General features: G+C 38.1%; 1 protein-coding gene and 1 pseudogene across 8 annotated transcripts in view; both read right to left on the bottom strand.

The window, feature by feature from the left end:
* The window catches only part of HIVEP1 (HIVEP zinc finger 1), a 145,997-nt gene that overhangs the window by 33,537 nt on the left and 90,605 nt on the right, over window positions 1–21,855 (bottom strand). The window lies entirely within an intron of this gene.
* LOC311617432 (pre-mRNA-splicing factor RBM22-like) lies at window positions 11,356–21,032 on the bottom strand (annotated as a pseudogene). Its single transcript has 3 exons — window positions 20,882–21,032; window positions 12,825–13,016; window positions 11,356–12,508 (listed from the first exon to the last, which is right to left on the bottom strand). The product of its transcript is annotated as a pre-mRNA-splicing factor RBM22-like (transcript).

Here is a 21,855-nt window from a genome sequence, read left to right as displayed (position 1 = left end):
TAGACCAGCTATAATTTTTTTTAATTAAGGTTACATAAAGAGAGTGTTATGACAATTGAACAAGTTTAAGGAAAGTCTATTTTGGATAAAACTTCATTCTAACATTTTTAAGAATGTTGCCAATCAAAACCCATTAAATCAAAGACCTTAGTATTTCTAGAATGCTGTACCACTCTTGACCACCTTCTCCCACACCAAGCCTTGGAACCAGATCTTTTAAAAACTAAATTATGCTCCTCCTTTACCTTCGATGCAGAGAACTCTGTCTACACAGAGTGAGCTGGCTCACAAATAAGAAACCTTTTTAATGCATCATATCTGACCATCTTATCATAGTTAGTTTCTTTTAAAGCAAACTTCTTAGCAAATTTTAAAATAACATTATTATTCAAACTCTGCAATACTGATATTCTTATAAGAGGACTATTAATACATAATAATTTTTAGAGCAAGCACACCAAATTAATCTCAAGATAATCATGAGATATTACCTAAGAAAACCATGATATATTGTTTTATTAGCAATTATATCAAGATCAGAAATATAGGAAAGTAAAATAGGCCACTTATTTGTGGCTCTTCACCAACAAATTAAAAAGTCATAATGCTGTAATGTCCCTCAGTTTTAAAAAAGTCACCAATTTAACTGAACAAAATATTAAATGACTATGTTTCTTTGTCATTAACGATAGGTAAGTAGGAGGTACATAGATAGGTAGAGATTATTGCAGAAAATGTAAAACCACCTCCATTTCTGGCTGTGCTGAAAATAAATCATTATTTAAATTGTATCAAAAACCCACAATTTCTGCCAACTATTATATTTTTGAGCAATAATTATTTGTCATAATTTAGTTTGCTTCCATTTGTTGACTCCTTAAGACACGTAGCAAAAATTATTCAAGTTCATATTTTTTGGAAGACCCAAATACTCTAATTTCTCATTATTTTCAAATAGAAGTTGCAATGTACATAATTAAAATTCATATTAAATCAAAATGTAAACACTATAATAACTACTTTGCATTTACTAAAGATACAATTTACATAAAATAAAAATATTTTGGTCATCTTGTGACAATTTATGTGCTATCGTGCATTGTCAAATGAAAAATATACTACTAATCTGATAAAGTTACCTCCTAGAAAATTCTAAATCATAATCTGATTATGCCCACCATAATCAGAAGAGCAAGAAAAAAGAAAAGGTGGCAGGGGTGGGGTATCATAACTAAAATGTTTGAGCTAAAGAAGAGAAAGTAATATCAATATTGTTGCTATCTCTACAAAATGATGTTGAGTTAATCTTTTTTCAATGCACTCATTTATGAAATGTTGTTTTTCCACTGGTTTTCCCTATTCCAAATGAATGTAGCGAAGTCATCATGTACTTCAGACCTCTCATGAACTACATCAGGAAAATGGGCAAAAGGAAAAATGATGATCATCCAGGGTGAGGAGTTTTGCCCCGTACTTCCAAAAAGCTCCGAGTGGGTGATAATGGAAATGAAAGCCACTAGGCTGTTAAAATAAGTATAAAAACAGAAGAGAAACCACTTGGTCAGGAGCAGCAGCTCCCTGCCCGGGCAACTGTCCAACTGGGAACAGCAGTCCCCTGCCACGCCCCATCCAGAACCCTTACTGGGGTAAATATGTTTATTTGCTATGTTTTACATACTTTTAAAAATTAGCTTTTATTTTTGGATAAACTTATCTATAAAAAACAATATCATATATTTAAAAAAGCAAAAATTCAACCCACATGCAGAACACCTAGAAATCTCACATTAAGTTTTAAAGAAATTGTACTAGTACATGTTTTAAACAAAAAGAGTAAATCATAAATTATGTCTTTGTACTTAAATGTAAATTAAGCTGAAGTGAAAATAAAGGAAATACTAAACTGAAGATCCATATTTCTTTAGAGATATTATTTCCTAAAATTTCCTCTGGAGTAAGAATTTGAAAAGCCCTATCTTAAATAGACTTTTGAATGGCATGTATCAGTTTCAGATGAAGACTGATTCATCTTTCTTTTGTCAAAGTTTATGACATTTACATTCTATTTGTCTAATTATTTATTCTTAGTTCTCTGTTTGAATTTTAACATTTACCTGATGTTAATACACTGTTTCTGTCCTTCAAAATTTTCTACACACACTCCTGTGCCTTCTGGCAATGATGCTCATAAGAAGCCTCGTGCCGACCTGACTGATAGTTGCCCCTCTTTGAGGTGATTTGCTTTTTCTGTATAGCTACTGATTTATTTATTTTATTTTTTTGAAGTCTTTATAAATACAACTAGGAGCGAGCTTAGAGTTAGTCAATGAACAACTTTTAATTCCCCCCCTCCTACCCAGAACACATAATCTTCTAAGGTTTAGTATACATTAGAAAATTTTTCTTTTATTATATCTTCAAAAATACTTCTGGTCAACATTTTTTTAAAAGAATGAGCTTCCTTACTATATGAACATCAATTATCTTTATGCTGTACCCCCATTATGATGATTTATATTGCTTGCATCTATTTCTTTTTTGCTTTTGCTTCTAGAATTATCTAAAGCTTTTTCCTTATGACAATTCAATTTCCAGGCCATTAAGTTCCCCATTGTTTCAAATTTATTTTAGTTTTGGACTGATGCTGCTTCATTCTCATTTTGTTCCTTTAGTTCCATATTTCCCACTTCACCTCATTTTATTGCCTCACATTATGTTTGAATTCTTGCTTTAATAAATGTATGATATTATTTTAAGTTCTATGCTTAAAAACTTGTTTCTGAAGTAATGTTTTCTTTAAGGCTGAACTTTTTGTCTTTTCATGTTCCCTGTGCTTTCAATTGCCCAAGATAATGGGAAATGGTAAGGGGGTGGCATTCAACTGAAGAATATGTTCTTAACAGTCTTTTTCTGAGTTTTATTTATTCCTTCTTCTAAGATTTTGTTGGTTCTCTTTTAGCAGATCCCTTGAACAAGGTTGATAATGCCTTTGGGTGGGGATGACCTGGGATGTTAGATTGGTCTGTAAATTCCTGTTGTTATGAGGCCAAAGGATGATGGAGGGAATGAGAGATAGATTTAAAAACAGGAGGGGGCTGGGTACATCCTACCTTATAAAAGAGTAATATGCAAATTAGTCATCATTCCGCTCAAGCCACGCCCACCAGCCACACCCACCAACCAATCAGAGTGGGTATGCAAATTAATCCCAACCAAGATGGCTGCAGCCACAGAGGGCAGTTGAGAGGCTTGGGTTTCCCATGCATTAGAGGAAGCCAAGCTTTCCACACACCCTGGCCCGCCTAGGCCTTTAGTCAAGGATACAAAGTTTCAATTATAGAAGGTAAACAAATTCAAACAGAAATGGCTGCAGTCGTGGAGCAAGCAGGAGGCTTGGCTCTGTTCCAGCCTACAAAGTTTCAATTGTAAAAGGTAAATAAATTCCAGATATCAGGGCCTCTGCTTGGGTCGCCAGAGGGCGTGGCCGGCCTGCACACCACAATAGGCCCCTCGCCCAGGCCACCCCACATTCCAAGGGAACCCCCACCCTGATCCAGGACACCCTTCAGGGCAAACCAACTGTCCCCCACCCATGCACCAAGCCTCTATCCTATCTAATAAAGGAGTATTATGCATATTGACCATTACTCCAACACACAAGATCAAGATGGCTGCCCCTGTGTGGTCAAAGATCCTGCCCCCATGTGGACACAAGATGGCCACCACAAGATGGCCAGCAGGGGAGAGAAGTTTGGGGGGACCAAGGCCTGCAGGGGAGGGCAGCTGGGAGGCACCAGGCCTTCAAGGGAGGGCAGTTGAGAGGAACCAGGTCTGCAAGGGAGGACAGTTGGAGGCAATCAACCCTGCAGGGGAGGGAAGTTAGGGGTGGTCACGTCGAGAGAGGAGGGAAGTTGGGGCCAAACAGGCTGGCAGGGGAGCAGTTAAACATCTATCAGGCAGGCATGGGAGTGGTTAGGAGGTGATCAGGCTGGCAGGCAGAAGCAGTTAGGGGCAATCAGGAAGGCAGGCAGGCAAGCAGTTGGGAGCCAGCAGTCCTGGATTGTGAGAGAGATGTCCGACTGCCTGTTTAGACATGATTGGGTCTAAATGGACAGTTTAACATCCCTCGAGGGGTCCAAGATTGGAGAGGGTGCAGGCTGGGCTGAGGGACACCTCCCCCTTCCCCCATGCACGAATTTCGTGCACCGGGCCTCTAGTAGATTAATAACACACTATCATTCTAGAGGTTGACTTGAAGGAAGTTGTGTGCCTCACTACTGATTGTCAGACTTCTCCCTTAATTCTCCAGATTTGGGACCGTAGTGTACGAAGTGGGTAGTTAAACCATCTAAGAATTAAAGCATCTGACTCAGAGCAGTGTCTCTTGAAAACTAATGCCCTAGACTAGGGGTGTCGAACTCAATCAGAGAAGGGGTCAAAATCTAAAATCCAGCCTAAATCGCGGGCCGAATGGTTTACTGAACAGTCATAAACTGACAATGTCATAAACTGACAGCGGAGTGCAGTGATGACAGTGCGGTGCGGGCCACATTGCAAGGCCTGGCGGGCTGGATTTGGCCCGCAGGCCTTGTGTTTGACACATGTGCCCTAGACTATGAGGTGGCTGACCCATGGGTCTTCAAAGAATGATATATCTAGAGTAGTATTTTAAACTCACCTTACTACTGATTAATTTTAATAATCTATTAGAGAATGACTGATGCTATTTTCTTCTGCCCACTTCCTTATCTTCAGAAAACACCACAATCATCAAACATTGTAGCTGTATCTACAATGTCTAGCATAGAGTTACCACAGACCACAGAGTTTAGAAGATGTATGGACAGAATGCCTCAAAGCAGAAATACAGTTATATAGTTGGGGCAGAGGAAGGTGGGAGGAAAGCAGCTATTTACCATGATCACTTGACTTTTTCAATAATTTTCAAGACACCTTGTTATGATAAACTAAAATAAAAATATCGACTAAGCAGCGAAAACACAAACCATGCAGCAAGTGACAGAAAACAGCCCAAGAAGGTGCCTCTTTAATATGCTCACTCCCTCATCAACCAGTACACACACAGGCCCAACTTCTGCCTTATAGAATGGACACTGCTTTATATTTGTCACCTTATGATTACACAGTGCTTGAGTAAAAAAAAAAAAGGAAAAAGAAAAGAAAAACAATACTTCCCTGGCTGGGTGGCTCAGATTATTGGAGTGTCATTCTGTACACCAAAAGGTTGTGAATTCGATTTCCAGACAGGACATGTACCTAGGTTGCGAGTTTGATCCCCAGTCAGGGCATATATGAACCAATCAATGTTTCTCTCTCTCTCTAACCCCCTCTCACTCTCCCTCCCTCTCTCTCTTTTCCCCACCCCTTGCTCTCACTCTCAAATCAATAAAAACATACCCTCAGGTAAGGATTTAGTAAAACAACAGCACTAGGGTTGGACTTGAATGGTGAACATAACCCTCTGTGTAAAAGAAGAAACACAACCCTCTTTCCTTATGAAGAAAGAACAGTCAGTCAGATTGGAAAGCAGGTGGGAAAGGCTCAAAAAAGGAATCAACAACTGCTGAAAATTATATTCTGGTCAATGTGCTACGTAAATGGCTGACAAGCAGGCAGATACTCTGAGACATCAAACTTTCAGAATTCAAATAGGATTTCACTTAACACACAGAAATCACACTCAGTGAGGAACCAAAGCTGACAGTGTTGTCACCTTCAGAATCTTCTGACTCATTAGACTTTGTTAAAACAAACAAACAAAAACAAACAAACAAACAAAAAAACACATCAAGAGGTTGGCAGTAGATGACAGCTTGGAAGAATCTGAGAGGCCACTTGACTGGATCAAGGTGAATGGTTAGGACACTATGAGCTAAAGTTTCTCTGTGTCCAAGGCACTGACACTTCATTTTCTCAGACACAATCCCAATCATTAGGACCCCTATATTTTTTTAGAGAAGAACCCCAAGGAGTTTAGAAAAGCACCCCCAGCTGGTTCCCAAATTACTTCTATAGAATAAAAGATGAAAAAATAAGCAACTTTCCTGGCTCAGGAGAGTATCTGAGTTAAGTGTGACAAAGAATATTATCAAGCTTGGTAGTAGGCAGGTAAACACAATCTAATACTGTGTTTAAAATCCTGCCTTGACTGAAGGTGAGTCTCTTGTTTAGCTTTACTCAGGGACACATCAGTGTGATATACTTTAGATCTCTTTTGGGTCTTGGGAACATAAGGATGACATGTTTTCTAACAATTGAGAGCATGTTGGGTCAGAGAGTCAAGAGGTCAGAGAGGGACCATTTAGAAGACCTTTCAGTAGCTAGGTTGAACTACCTGAGGTCAGTGTTGGCTGATTCAAAGCAAGGAAACCTGAAAAGGGTTTGCCAAGGACTTGCCCATCTTTTTCAGGAGAATAGAGCTAGTTTGGGAGAGCAGGCGGGATGTGGGGGTGGGGTGGGGAGGGGGAGAGTCAATTCAGGAGAACAGAAGTAGTTTGGGAGAGAGGGAAAAAAATAAATTCACTTAACATTCCACCAAATCTCAAACTCAGTGTACATGTGTAGACTTATAAATTGTAGCTACAAGTCCAGGACTACAAATTTTCAATAGGGAAATGATTAGGCTAATTATGACACAGCCACTTAACATTATACAACCATTTAAAATAATTCTGAAAAGTACATAGCTATATGAAAATTATAACTTATTAAATACACTTGCATTTGCTTTTATTTCCTAGAGAGAAGTGTGGGTTCCAGGCACAGATCTGAGAGTATACAGTGATAACTATTCTTATAAAAGTTCATAGATGACAAGCCAGAGAGAACATACAGTAGAGAGAGAAATCAGCCCTCAGAAACTTGGGTAATCCCTATATTTAGAAGTGAGCTAAAAATGAAAGAAACAAGGGGTAATAAGAAAGATAAGACAGAACATGTGAGAGTGAAGTGCCCAGGAAGTCAGGGTTTATGGACTTATAAGATGGAAGATGTGGCTAACAGTGTTAAAGCTTACATTCAGATAAACAGGACTAAACCAGAGGGCGCTGGATTTGATGGTCACTGGGACTAGGAGGACATCTCAGAGAGCAGCTTGCAGTTAGATACAGGGGTAAAAGTCATATTACAGAAGTGTACAGAGTGATGGAGGGCATGGTGACACACAAGAGTCAGGAAATACAGGCGGCTCTCTAAGAATCTGACCATTACAAGAGAAAGGCAGGAGGTCAGTATCAGGGGAAGAGGTTGAAGGAAGGTTTCTTTATGATAAGGGGCACTGATTGTGCTTAAAACAGGAAGTAAAAGTCAACAGTGAAAAAGAGATAGAAAATAAAATATAGATAATAAATTTATGTGCAATAAAAGAATTATTCCAGATGTTTAATCAAGAAACTACCACATGGATATGAGAACTAATTTAATTTAGCAAACAACAGGAACCAAGTGATTCATCCCCAAGTTCTTCCCATTCCCCAAGGAATGTAATTCAAATAACTAACCTGGCCAAAGATGGCATGGTCATTTGGCTCTGAGCACCTTTCCAAATGCCCCCATGCCATTTCCTTCTTAGTGACTGAATTTCAGCCATGCCAGTAAACTTTCTGATCCTCCAACAGGCCTATCTCCTTCCTACCCCTGGGAATTTGTACTTGCGATGTCTTAAAAAGCCCTCCTACTCTCAACTCTTTAAATTGACTGGATCATTTCCCACCTTTAAGTCTAACACACAAATGTTACTATTGATATTAGGCTGTTCCTGTCCACCCTACTGCTCACCCACCCTATTGATTTCATTCTTAATTTCGATAACAATCTAAAATGTTCTCTTTATCTATTTACATATTTTTGTCTATCTTTTGATTAGTAAGATCTATAAGACCTTGTTTTATTATTCGCTCCTATACATCCAGCCTCTCTTTGCTAATGAAAGAAGTCTTCAAGTAAGAGAAACTAAGAAATTATATTAGTCAACCTAATATAATTAGGAAATATTAATTAGAAATTCGCATGACCATTTTAAATAAGGATGAATAGCCGGGACCAGTTTGGCTCAGTGGATAGAGCGTCGGTCTGCGGACTGAAAGGTCCCGGGTTCGATTCCGGTCAAGGGCATGTACCTTGGTTGCGGGGACATCCCCAGTAGGGAGTGTGCAAGAGGCAGCTGATCGATGATTCTCTCTCATCGATGTTTCTAACTCTCTATCCCTCTCTCTTCCTCTCTGTGAAAAATCAATAAAATATTAAATAAGGATGAATAAGATTTAATAAAATTCAACAATCATTCCTTACTTTAAAACAAATGAAAACAACGCAATCTGCTTCCAGATGTAGAGAGTTGGAAATAGAATTACTCCTACCCTAACAATAAAAAAGCCAGAAACATTTCAAAAATCAAACTTCTCTTGAGCCTGTCAGAAAGCCAAGGCCATAGAGCAACCACACTCCATGGAGACACATGTGGACTGGATCCCTGGGACTGAGCAGGGCAGAGGATGTGGAGGAAGGCAGGGCAGCCATGCAAATGAATGAGAAAATATGCACTAAAGTTTTAACAAATATTGGAGGCTGGACTGGCCTGGACTCAGACATGGTAAAGTTCACACTCACTCCCAGGCTCTATTCTGTGGCCCCCAGCAGGTGCTCAAACAGGTACAGGCAGGAGACCAGGGAAAGAAGTCCTCCACATGCAGACAAGCAGGAGGGGTCAGAGCCCCAGGGCCTGCTTGAGCAATTCTCTCACCCAGAGCAAAAGCCTTAACCTTTAAACTGCTGTGGAAAAGGAGTTACAGATATGCCACCCACAGGGCATGGGTAAAACTCACTGCGGCTTGGGAAAGGGTAACCACTCTCTACTCCCGGGGAGTTAGGAAACTATCCCATACCACATTCCCATACCAATAGCAGAAGTGCGCTACCACGGGTGAGGGGCAGGAAACACTAGAACTGCCAAAGACAGGCCAGACCAGGATAACAGCAATCCTCACTCATCTCTACCACCAGCCTAGCACTGAGAAAGAAGCAGGTCGGCTGTTAGGAGAGGGACAGGCGGATGGAGACTCCCACCGCCACCAGTGGCACAGGCAGCTGAAAGCTAAGCATGCAGCACTAACAGAAAAATCCTCCAGGTCCCCAGCCCCACTATAAGCACAAGGAAATGGCAGGTCATCACTATGAGAATTCAAGGCCAGTGTGATACACTGAAGATGAACATAACAATAATCTAGCCCAACTCCTGAAGACACTGCCTCAACTCCCTGCCTGGTGACCTGACAGAAAAATGGTGCCCATTTGCAGCCATTAAAAACTACTGACCTCAGTATCTACTGTTATAAACACATCCAAAATTCAATTAAAGTTTAAGACATACACATGCATGCATTTAAAAGTAAACCACTGTCAAGAGATAAAGTAATGAAAAGAATCATAATCCAAGATGATTAAGAATCTGGAACTCTCAAGGAATCTACACCAGTAAAAGACAAACATGCAAATTGACTGTCACTTCTCAACACCCACCAGCAAATCAGGACTATGCAAATTAACCTGACAAAGATTGAGGTGCCCCCCCACAACCCCCAGCTACTCTGGGCCTCTGGGCAGCAAGCAGGCACAGAGAGGCCAGGTGGGGCGGGACCCCTGCTATGAGGGAGAGGGCAGGGGTGGAGGGAGCTACAGGAGCATGCTTTGGAGGAAAGACTCCAGCAGGAGTGAAGACTGAAGGCAGTGGCTAGAGCGAAGGCCTGGGTCCCGGGTGCCAGAGGAAAATTGGTGCCAGCAGCCAAGGGAAGGAAGGCCTATTGCATGAATCTTTGGCAACGGCCTCTAGTTTAAAATAACTGTTATTAATATGTTTAAAAATCCAGAGGAAAGGATTGACAACATGCATTCAGAAAAGGGAATTAAAGCAAAGAGGGAGGGGAAAATGAAAATGAAAGAACTAAAGAATAAAGAAAGCCTTTGATAACTCATTAGTAGATTCAACAAAACTAAGGAATCAGTGAACTTACAGATAAACCAATAAATATTAACCAAACAAAAATGTAAGAAAAATAATATAAAAAGAAAAGTGCATCAAAGACCACAGGACAATATCAGATGGTCTAATGTATACCAAGTGACTGCAGAAGAAGAAAGAAGAGAGTAGTAGGAATATGTGAAGAAATAATGGCCAAGAATGTTCCAAAAATAAACACATAAGTATTAGATCCAAAATGCTTAGATAACCCCAACTGGATAAATAAAAATAAGAATACGGATAAAAAAGAAAAAACAAAAACAAAAATTAAATAAAACACACACACACACACACACATACACACACACACCCCCCTAGGCACATCATATTCAAACTGTCAAAAAACAAAGATAAAGAAAGAACCTTCAAGAAACCCATAGGGTCGAAAAATGTATTACTTACAGAGAACCAAAGATAAAAATTAAAGCAGGCTTCTCAATGGAAACTATGAAGTAACATTTTAAAACTACTGTGAAAGAAAAAAAATAAATTGCTAACCCAGTATTCTTTTTTTTTTTTTTTTCTTTCTTTTTTTGACATTTGGAAAATTGACCTGTTTTAATTAAAAACAAAACAAAAAAAAACAAACAATAATACAACATCAAATTATGTTTTACCATCTACAATTCAGTTATATCCAAACATTCTAAGACCAGAGTTCCTGCCCAGAGCGGGGAATTAAAATGAGACACACAAAGATGAACGCTGAAGATCAAAGTTCCAGCCCAGGTCACAACTCTTCCATTCAAACACACCCCAAAGCTTTTCCCTTCAGTCTGTTAAAGTGTTTTACAGGAAGTTCTGTAAAATAATTTCATCCCAAACACCAGGTTTCTTCAATGATACACAGCTTCATGACATTTGTTTCCATCCGAAAGAAATACAAAGTAATTTTTATTTTTCTCTCTTTTGGTAGCATGGAGAAGTAAAATGATCAGCCAGAGTCCTTTAGTAACCAATGAGGGAAGGAGAGGCTTAGAAGATACCTGGGCAGAGGAGCCTGCTGGATTCCACTTGTCTTTCTGAGGATGTGACTTTATGCCACTACAATGATTAGTACTAGTAATCTTTTTTTTTTTTAATGATAAAAAGGAAAATACCTAATGGACATAAAAATGGTCCAAAGATTCTTTCTGCAGGTTAATGCCCCCTCCCCCTCCAAAAATATAATACAAAATGAACATATAATTAGGATGGTAACTCCGATAGATACTCCAATTCACCCCATTGCTTGCTCCCCATAGAAGGGGAACAGGCATTAAGTTTTATTACTAACGTTATAGTTGTAACCAGGTGTGTCAATGGCAGATTAAGGTCCACCAATCAAAGCATGGCTATTGTTTTCTGACTGCCCACATCTGAACACATTCAGCTGCTATGGAAACTACAAAGGAAGGAAAACTGTATTTATTCCAAGATCCGTTTACTGGGAGTTGTAAGCGCCCTGTTTTCTGTACAGCCCAGAACGGTGATAATGTGCTAGGAGCTGCTGTTTCCCAGCATGCGCTCCCATTCTCTGAGGGTCCTCAGAAGGATAGTGGATTGGTCCTGGAGCCCTCATGAAAGGAGGAGGTGGTCCCATTGGGTGGAACATATGTGGCCCAAAACCTGGGGGTGGGGTTGGGGGGGGTAACTCCAGAGGGTGGCAGCAGGGCAATGTTCACCACAGCCAGAGGGCCACTAGGGGGCAGGCTGAAGCAGTTGGCAAAGGCTTCTTCCTCTGCTGCAGGAGGAGGAGGAAGAAGAGCTCCTGGCAGGCCTGGACCAGGCTCCAGCTTGAAGCCAAAGTCTGTGGTTCCGTCTTTCTCTTTTTCTTTCCTTTGGGCTGCTTTGGACCTTCCCCATTTCACATTAAGTCAAAGGCCACTGACAATTAGCTTATTAAAAAGGACTTCTCCACAGCCACTTCAGCTGCCGGCCTTGTGCCAAACTGGATGAAAGCACATTACTGTCTCTGCACCATGGTGACCTGCCGAATCTCTCCAAACTGGCAGAAATGATTTCTCAGATCTGTCTCAGTAATCGTATCGCCCAGACCACCAACATATAGTGTGGTAATAGTCTTGTCCTCTGGCAGGTCCGAACAAGGCATTGTTGAAAGCCCTCTTTAGAAGCTTATTTGCCACAGGGTTATTGATTCCATAATATTGGTCTTTAATGTTCTGATAAGCAAGGGGGTCATCTGGATCTGTAGGCTTCTCATGTCTGTATGGACATTCCTCTCCTCCCTTACATTCTCCTTTCACCTAGAAGGAGCATATGTGGGGTCGATTCCTTCTGTAGTAGGGTGTGGTCCAGGCCAGTTTGAACAGCATGCCATTGGTGGCTTTCCCCAGCAGGCCAACTGGCCATCAGAGTTAAAAATCTCCCCCTCAATCTACCGTGTGTAGTACTCTTTGTTGACATCTGATTTTGGCACGTCATCCTTAAAAGACAAACCTGCATCATGAACCTGGATGGGCAGGCCATACTCTAGAGCAGTGTTTTTCAACCTTTTTTGGGCAAAGGCACACTTGTTTCATGAAAAAAATCACGAGGCACACCACCATTAGAAAATGTTAAAAAATTTAACTCTGTGCCTATATTGACTATATATAAAGTAATTCTCTTGAATAGGAATCAAATAAACACAAAGAAAGTATTTTATAATTACTTTATTATGAAATATTAAGTAAACAAAATAGTGAAAAATTATAAAATTCTTGTCTTGTCTGCACCTACGGCACACCAGGCAACATCTCGCGGCACACTAGTGTGCCGCGGAACAGCGGTTGAAAAACGCTGCTCTAGAGATCCAAGAGGCAAGTCTGACAGACATTTTTCAATTTACTATAGGTTTGGCACACTTCAGTCTTCTTGAAACGCATGTGGACTTGGGGGCACCAGCAAAACACAAACTCCAGAAATGATGTTCTGAAATAATGAGGGTAAATTGCAACTGGAAGCTCAGAGGAGGGAGGTAATGAGTTGGGTACAAGGTCTAAAATTTTCAAAAATAATAAAACACATGAATCTATAGATCAAGAGTGCTATCAACCATAAGGTATAGAGAAGTTACATCTATATGCATCATTGTCAAACTGCCAGTCATAAATAAGAGCAGAAATCATAAAAGTACCAGAAAATATATATTTATATATTCATAATAAAAAAAATTATCTTCAAACAAGCAATTAGACTTAAATTGCTATCTCAAGAGCACCAATGTGCTCAAGAAAAGAATATGCCAAACTAGAATTCTACGCTTCTATATTCAACAAAACATTTTTTCAAGAATAAAAAAAAGTATTATTTTAAATAAATGATACTTGAAATTATTTGTCATAACAGACCTGCTCTAATGGAAAACTAAGTACTATTCTTCAAGTAAAATAAAATTATCTCAAATAAGAAATTAGAGATGTAAGACAAAATGATGAGCAAAAAAGTGCTTAATACGTGGATAAATCAAAATGAGTAGGAACTGTATGGAAAATAACAAAGTGAATAGAATTTGAATACATGATAATAAGAGCATGAAAGCCCAAGCAGAGTAAATAGATATGCCCATAAAAGAGGAAAGAACAAATGTATGAAGAGCCTTGAGAGCTGGAGCCAGTATATTGTACAACAGCAACCTCTGAGGACACCCCAGTCCTCATTAAAGGTGCATCAAGCATAAGATCAGAGCAGTTCTTAGTTTTAAAAAGGCAAGATGCAATATTAAACTTTTACAACATAAAAGGTAACAAAATACATTAAAAATTGTTAAAAAAAAAAATAGAAAAATAATTATGGGGTGGGAGGAAGATTGGAATTCATGATTAACAGGCTAAAGTTAACAAACAGAAAAAAGAAATGTAGTAGAATACTAAATTCTACTACATACTAAATTCTACATCTTACAAACCTTTATCACAAATATAAAGTTTCCAAAAAAAATTTTTAAACACTATGGGATTAGAGTATGGGATGGCACGTGAGGCATTACTACAATTCATCTAAATTCATTGTGCACAGATATAAATGTGTAATGAAGTACTTGACACTAAAGTAGATCAAGATCAAGTAGCAAAATAAAACAACAACAAATAACTGCTTATTTAATAATTGAAAATAGCACATCAAAATTTGGTAGATATAACAAAATAGATACTAAAATATTTGTATAATAAATCATTCAAAGGCAAATAATACTCTGGAACATTTTATATGTAAAAATATGCTAAGCAATCAATACTCTAATTTCAGAAATAATTAGACTGTAGGAATATAGAAAAATAAAAAACAAAATTATAATAAATAAAATTGAAAATTTTTAAGTAAAATAGGGTCTAGTAATAATTAATGTCGTTTTTAACATTCGTTTAAAATCTTGCTTGGCATTAACTTGTATTGACATAACCTTCAAACACGTGGTATCTACAGAACGTGTGAAGTGCAATTAACAAGTTTTGCTTGAAAAAGTTTGTGTTTGGTTTGGTTTTTGTTGCAAAACTAGGCTAAGAAGATGGCGGATGAAGAGCATATTCGGCACTGCATGCTTTACGAGTTCCAATTAGGAGGAAAAGCAAGTGAGGCTGCAAAAAACATCTGTAGTGCTCTTGGTCAAGATGCAGTTAGGGCCAGAAAATGCCAGCGTTGGTTTGAGAAATTTCGCGAGGGAAATTTTTCGTTAGATGACAAGAGTGGTCGAGGCCATGTGTCCAATTTTGATCAAGAAGCTCTTCAAGCTCTTTTGGTGCAAAATCCTCAAATTACCCAACAAGAGCTTGCGACAACTTTAAATTGTTCACAAAAAACAATTTCCAATCAATTGCGTGCACTTGGCAAAGTCCAAAAGTTTGGAAAATGGGTTCCTCATGAGTTGACCGACAACAACCGTAATCAAAGAGTCACAATTTGCAGTTTGCTCCTCTCTCGTCAAAACCGTTTGCCGTTTTTAGAGCAAATTGTTACCGGAGATGAAGAATGGGTGCTGTATGTTAATTTGAAAAGGCGGCCTCAATGGTTGGACAAAAATGAGGCTCCGCAGCCCACGCCAAAACCTGACTTGCATGCGAAAAAAGTGATGTTGTGTGTTTGGTGGAATTTTAAAGGAATTCTTCATTATGAACTTTTACCATCTAACCAAACCATTACAAGTGCAGTGTATAGTGCCCAACTGGAAAGGTTAGCCCAAGCTTTAAGAGAAAAAGAACCCGCACTGATTAATCAGAAGGGCGTAATTCTTCACCACGATAACGCACGACCGCATACTGCAAGAATCACTGCTGAAAAACTGTGCCAGTTGGAATGGGAAGTTCTCCCTCAACCTGCATATTCTCCTGATATTGCCCCTTCTGATTACCATTTGTTTCGTTCTTTGCAAAACTTTCTTCTTGGAAAAAAATTTAATAATGAAGAATGTCTCAAAAATGCATTGACCGAATTTTTTGCATCAAAATCACAAGAATTTTACAACAGAGGGATTAAAATGCTTCCTGAGCATTGGGCACAAGTAGTAGAAAACAACGGCAACTATATTGTTGATTAAATTTTGTTGTATTGTTTAAATAAATTCGATTTAAAAAGTATTAGAAAACGATATTAATTATTACTAGACCTAATAAATAACTTATCTTTGAAAAACATTTTTTTCTCCAGTATTTTTATTGGTTTTTAGAGAGAGAGAAAGGGAGAGGGACAGAGATAAAGAAACATCAAAGTGAAAGTAGAACATACATTGCCTGCCTCCTGCACAGAGTCCCACAGGGGATGGAGCCCGAAACCAGGCATATGCCCTGCCTGGGTATCAAACGAGCAATATTTCAATGCATGGGTCAATAACTAACCAACTTAGCCACACTAGCCAGGGAAATCTTTGAAAATTTTATTAAATATAATTGCAAAACTAGAAGAAAATGGCTACACCAGTATTTCAGCATTTATTTTCTATAATGCTAAAAACTGAATAAATTGTATTTAAGCTTTAAACTAAATTTTTAATACTCTTCTAATAAAAACAAATCATAAACATATTTATATTTGATGTTTTGTAATAAGTTTATAAGAGCTAACATTTTCTGATATGTTCTATTATTACAATATTAAGAATTACTTAAAAGAAACGGAACACTATTAAAATAAAGAATATTAACATAAAAAACAAATTAATACTCAATCTCTTTTAGAAGTATAGCCTTAGGAAATAATAAAGTAATGACATTGAGTCACAAGTATATTTTCATGCTAAAAGTTCAAATTGCTAAAATGTTCTGAATCTACCTTACTCAAAAGAAAAGGTAGAGAAGGTGAAGGAATTAAGCAAAAGCAAAAATAAAAACTGGCAGACAACAATATGGTGGTTACATGAGGAAAGGGGCATGGAGGTTGGCAGAAGAGGGTAAAGGGGGGATAAATGGTGAATCCAAGGAGACTTCACTTTGAGTGGTGAACACACAATATACAGATGATGTGTTATAAAACTGTACACCTGAAACCTATATAATTTTATTAGCCAGTCACCCCAATAAATTCAATAAAAATTTTTAGAAAGAGACAAGACAGTTATTCCAAATATATTTCTCTATCTTCAAATCCCTTTCTCTCTTGATTACTTAAGGGAATGATTTTGAACAACTTTTTGTTCTTTTGTAGAAATTGTAGTCTTGGGGGGTGGGGAATTCTCCTTTTGTTTCAAAGAAAGGATTTTCATTGGGCCTTATCTTTGTTTCCTCATGTATAGAGAATCTAAAGTAGGGTTCCCTTTATCAATTTCATAGCAATGTTCACAGTCTGTTTGTTTTGAAAATCTGAATTGTTTGCACATAAAAAATACTATACTTAAGTTTCCTCCTGTTCTGGGGGATTACACAGGACCAAAAAAACTTTTTAAGTACAATTTCTGTTACTTATTTCTAACTTTGCTACATAGTGGTCATAGAACTTTGTGTTGTTTCAGTCCTCTTGAATTTATTGGAAAATCACTTTATGGGCTAAGTTATGGCTTACCCTGGAGAATGGTCCATCTTCACTGGAGAAGACTGTGTATTCTGCTATTGCTGGTGGAATGTTCCATAGATGTCTGTTACGTCTAAGTTGGCTTATTTTGTTAAGTCTTTTATTTCTGCCTATTCCATCCATTATTGAAAGTGGGGTACTGAAATCTCCAATTGTACTGTTGAATTGTCTATTTCTAACTTCACTTCTATCAGTTTTGCTTCATATATTTTGGGGCTCTGTTGTTAAGGGGATATATGTTTATAACTGTTATATCTTCCTGAGAAATTGACTCATTTCATTTGAAAATGGAAAATGGTTATCTCTAGTAGCATTTTTTATTTTAAAGTCTCTTTTGTCTAATATTAGCATAGCTACTCCAGCTTTCTCATGCCTGTTGTTTGCATGGCATATCTTTTTCCTTCTTTTTACTTTCAAATCCAGTAGTGCCTTGAAATCTAAAGTGTGACTCACTGTAGACAGCATATAGTTAGATGTTGTTTTTAATACAGTCTGATATGCTCTGCCTTTTGACTGAATTTAATCCATTCACAAGTAATACTATTAGACAAGCTGAATTTATCTCTCTCATTACTTTTTGTTTTCGATACATCTTATGTCTTTTTGTTCCTACACATCTTTTATACTGCTTTATTTTACATGAAGTGAATATCTTATAACATTTTAATTTTTAATGTTTTTTTTCACTTTTTTTTTTTTTTTTTTTTTTTTTTTTTTTTTTTTTAGTTATTTCCTCTTCGGCTTGCCTTACATCTAACTTATCAGAATCTACATCACATTTATACTAATGTAATGCCAGTGAGACAAAAATGGTACACCTACAAAGCTCAATTCTTTTTTCCCTTTTGTGTCGTATTATACATACCACATTGAAAAATATCACACTCCAATCATACACTGTCATAATTACTACTTTACATAACATCTCTTTTAAATATGCCACTAAGAGAAGAGTAAGTAAATACAACATTTATATTAACCTTCTTATCTACCCTCTAGACAAGCACTTTTGCCTGACTTCTAAGAAGCAGCTCAAAGAAAGTGGTAAGAACCTTGTACTTCAAGTCACTTATCTATATAGAAAGTATCTAGGCATATGCATGAGGTAAGTTACCTCAGAAGTTAATAGAATAAATTGTCCATAACCTATTTTCTTTACAAGATCATTCTTCTATGAATCCCCAAAATGCATGCCTTTGTTTTTCAGTCCTCAGGGACAATGTCCTCAAAGCAGCTCAAATCCAAACATAATTACCTGAAAACCATTTCATCTCTCTTGTCAAAAAATGAAACACTAGATATACATACTTTATACAATCTCAAAAAATGGGGTTTGAACATTTTATTCTCCCTGAAATCATGATGCCTCGTCTAATCAATTTTTGTGTCATGACAACTGGCAGTGGCTTTCTCCCTTTCTAAATGGTGCATGAAATCATTGCGCATCTTCCAATCAATAGCATTTTTAAGTCAACGAAATGTGCTATGAAAGCACAAAGGATGAGAGCCTTTCTATAAATCCTACAAAAATAAAACCTTGGTAGCTATTTAAGTCTCTGACTCAAAACTTATTATTAAATGGATAGTTATCAGTAATACTTATTAAAAATATTGAGAATTTTAACTTCTCATATTTTGTAGAAAGCAAAGTTTTAGTGTTTTGCATTTAAATACCATGAGGACAGAATATTTAAAGACATGTATTTTATATTAACGCACTGAAAATGCTTTATTTATAATTATGCCAATCAACTTCCATAAAGCTGGCACAGTCTCTCTGAAAGGCAATAGTATCTTAGGATTTTTAAATCTTAAAATATTGACAGGATTGACATATGATACCTTTAACTCATACACTTGGTACAAATAATTAAAACAATACTATTTCCTGTAATTCAAGCAACTAGCATTGTCTATCACTCTAACAGAACGCTCGAGGAGACCAGACTATTTAAACTTGAAATTCCAAGTAATATTATATGGAGATGAATTTCTTCAGTGAAAAATGAAAAATCTGTTGTTGTCTTCCCCAGGGAAATTTGTTAGGCACTGCTGCCAGTCTCCATAAAACTTCATGAATTTTGATTCTACCAATTCAGATTTCATAATAATTTAGGCAAAAACTGAGCTAAAGCTTATGGGTTCCTTTAGGATTTAGATTTTTGCTTCCTATTTATTTGCCAGGGCTAAAAAAAAAAAAAAAGACTGATGCATAATAAAAATTTACTGAGTATAAGGTTAAAATAACAACTTTACAAGAAAAACATGACAAATTTTCTAGAACACTTAATATTAAGAACGTATAAACATTTTATTTAAAATAAATACCCATTAGCATGCTTATTTTAATACACTATTCCCCAGTAATTACTTTATAAACCCAGGAATAATGACTTGTCAAAAATATACATTTAACTAGTTAGCATTCCAATAATCTATCTATATAAAACCCTAATGTGCAAATAGACCGAAAAGAGGACCGGGTGGTTATTATGACACCCACTAACCACCAGGGGGAAGACTTTCAATGCAGGAGCTGCCCCCAGCTCACAGGCCTTGACCAGTGGCAGCAACAGGGGTGGGGGCGATGAGGGAATGGTGCCAGGCCAAGACAGGTGTGAGCAGGGACTCCAATCACCATGCTGGTTGCCCCACAGAATTGGCTCTGATCGCTGGCCAGGCCTAGGGACTCTACTAGTGCACTAGTTTCAGGCACTGGGTCTATAGTATACTATATGTAAACCAGAGGCCTGGTACATGAAGAATAGGCCTTCCTTCCCTTGGCTGCCGGCTCTGGTTACCCTCTGGCACCTGGGACCAGGGACTCCCTCCAGCCACTGGCAAGCACTGGGGATCTAGGCTTCCCTTGTGGTCCCGGAAGGTTATTCAGTCTAATTAGCATATTATGCTTTTATTATTATAATGTCAGTATGTACTCAGTCACAAGTAGTTGGTTATTTGTTTTCTTATTGTATCAAATGTATGTTTTGTTCTCCCTAAACCCATGTTAAGCTTAGTCTTTTATTTCTTAATAAATATAATTAGTATAATGAGAGAAAAATAATAAACATTATAAAGTTGGCTTCAATTTCATATTTTTACAATGGGCCAGATGTTCTCATTATATTTCCAGTCAACCCAGATATGTACTCTATGAACTTTAAAAAAAAGTTATATTATCTAAGATGGCATAAAAAATGGCCACTGAAAAACTTACGTTCATAATTTTTTTTTTTTTAAGAGAGAGAAACATTGATTTGTTGTTCCACTTATTTATACATTCACTGGTTGATTCTTGTATGTGTCATGACTGTGGATCAAACCGACAACCTTGGCATATTGAGACGATGCTACCAAATGAGCTCAGACAGGGCCCAAAATTTTATTTTTTTAATGCAACAAAATATTTCCAGTTGAATTCAATCTATGATTGATTGGTTATATAACTTAAACGGAAATTTAAGATGGAGTAGAGTTATGGAGCAACACTCTTTCTGTATGTGACACTCAGAAAGAAAGTGGTCTGGATGAGTTATCTAGAAAATGGCTTCGTTAGCGCCAAGATTTTTGTCTGAGTAGCAGCACTTTGTGGGTAAACAATATCTACTCGAATTGTTTGGGTCTGATAGAATCACCTAGATTTGATTACTAAATTGAATTCACCAACAGATTTCCAGGAAACAGGATCACTAGAAACATCAAATACAAAATAATCTATTCCTATAGAGCAGTGTTAAAATATTTCTTAGGTTAAACTGCTGAAACCAAAGTTTCAAAATGCAACAGCTCAACACTGAGAAAGTTCAAGTTGGTTCCAGTTCACCAGGGTACTCTGTGCTTGGTTCCATGCATCTTTGCAAGTACCTGGGCTGATGGCAGCTTCGACATCTTCAACATGTGGCTTTCGGGGTAGTTTGGTAACACCCTCCCCCTTTTCATCAGCAAAGTGAGAGTATGAAGGAACGGTTGGGTGGTGGTGGTTAGACATCAGGCTTGGAGGCGGCACACAGCACATATGGCCAGTGCATGGCCAACCTCACCACAGAGGAGGCCTGGGAATGTATCTAGTTGGGTGCCCAGGAGGAAGGGAAGAAGAGATTCAGCTTCTGGTGAACAGCTAAGGTCTCTGTCACAAAAGTTATTCAACAAGCAGGTCTTCTATAGCCTCTGTAATTTTGAGCCTCAAAAGTCTTATGAAAACAAAAGGGCAGTTTGGAGGAGTAGCAGTTAGGTTTTGGGGATCAGATGGCATTAGGCTGGGTGACCTTGGCAGGGTTTGTCCCATCCTTTTGGGGCCACAGCTCTTTCAACCAGAGAAGAATTCTCTCAGAGTTTTAGCCTCCTGCTGTTCCCTATGGGCGTCATTGCAGCTGCCTCAGCTACAGCACATTAGGGGCTGGGACTGAGCACAACGAAAAAAAACCACACAAAACAGTGATTTCTCCCCACTCTCTCCGGTTGTTGGGAGGCCTTTTTCCTTCTCTTCAAGCCCAAACAAGAGGACTTCTCCTGGAGCTTTCTGTCCATGTCCATGGTCTCTACAGTCCTGAGCCCAGCCGAGGGGACACTAATGGCCTGTTTGACGGCACTTCCAATTCTCACCTTCCTTCCCAACCAACCAGCTCCTCTTTCCTCTCCAAATTCCTCCCTGCATGCTAAGTTCAGTGGCTTGTGCCATAGGAGACACTGGATGAAGGATGTTCACTCCATCTTGCTCTAAACTGGACCCTGCATTATTAATTTTATACTTGCTTAAATTCTCATCTATAATAATAAAAGTGTAATATGCTAATTAGACCAGATGTCCTTCTGGACGACCTTCTGGATGAAGCCAGGGC

The sequence above is a fragment of the Pipistrellus hanaki genome (assembly GCF_964339955.1).
Source record: "Pipistrellus hanaki genome assembly, chromosome: 2".
In the NCBI taxonomy this organism is placed as follows: domain Eukaryota; kingdom Metazoa; phylum Chordata; class Mammalia; order Chiroptera; family Vespertilionidae; genus Pipistrellus; species Pipistrellus hanaki.
This window is presented reverse-complemented; position numbering and strand designations above follow the sequence as displayed.